We start from the raw sequence: 399 nt of genomic DNA on the forward strand, positions 1-399 counted from the left end.
TCCGGGCTCGGCCCAGGCCTCGGCCTCCTTCCCTCAGAAGCTGAAGTGCAGCAGCCGCAGCCCGAACTGGAGAGCAGACTCCGCCCCCGTGAGGCCCCGCCCCCGACCGCGAGCCCTGGCTTGGCCCCGCCTCCATTCTCAATGCGCAGACTCAGTCGAGGTGTCCCGCCCCCAAACCTGACCTCTGACTTCGCCCCCTCCCGCCCTTAAAGGAGCCACACCTCCTCAGCGCCAAGGATCTCTTTAAAAATAAGAGCTTCAAATATTACGTCATGGCCGGAGACTAGCGCGCCTACTCGTTTCAGTCACCTGTAGACCTCTGTGTCACTCACTATCAACCTTTAAGATTTTAGCTTCTGGTTACCGTCATTCATTATTGTTATAATTCTTGATGATTTC

The sequence above is a fragment of the Tupaia chinensis genome, unplaced genomic scaffold (assembly GCF_000334495.1).
Source record: "Tupaia chinensis unplaced genomic scaffold, TupChi_1.0 Scaffold000259_1, whole genome shotgun sequence".
In the NCBI taxonomy this organism is placed as follows: domain Eukaryota; kingdom Metazoa; phylum Chordata; class Mammalia; order Scandentia; family Tupaiidae; genus Tupaia; species Tupaia belangeri.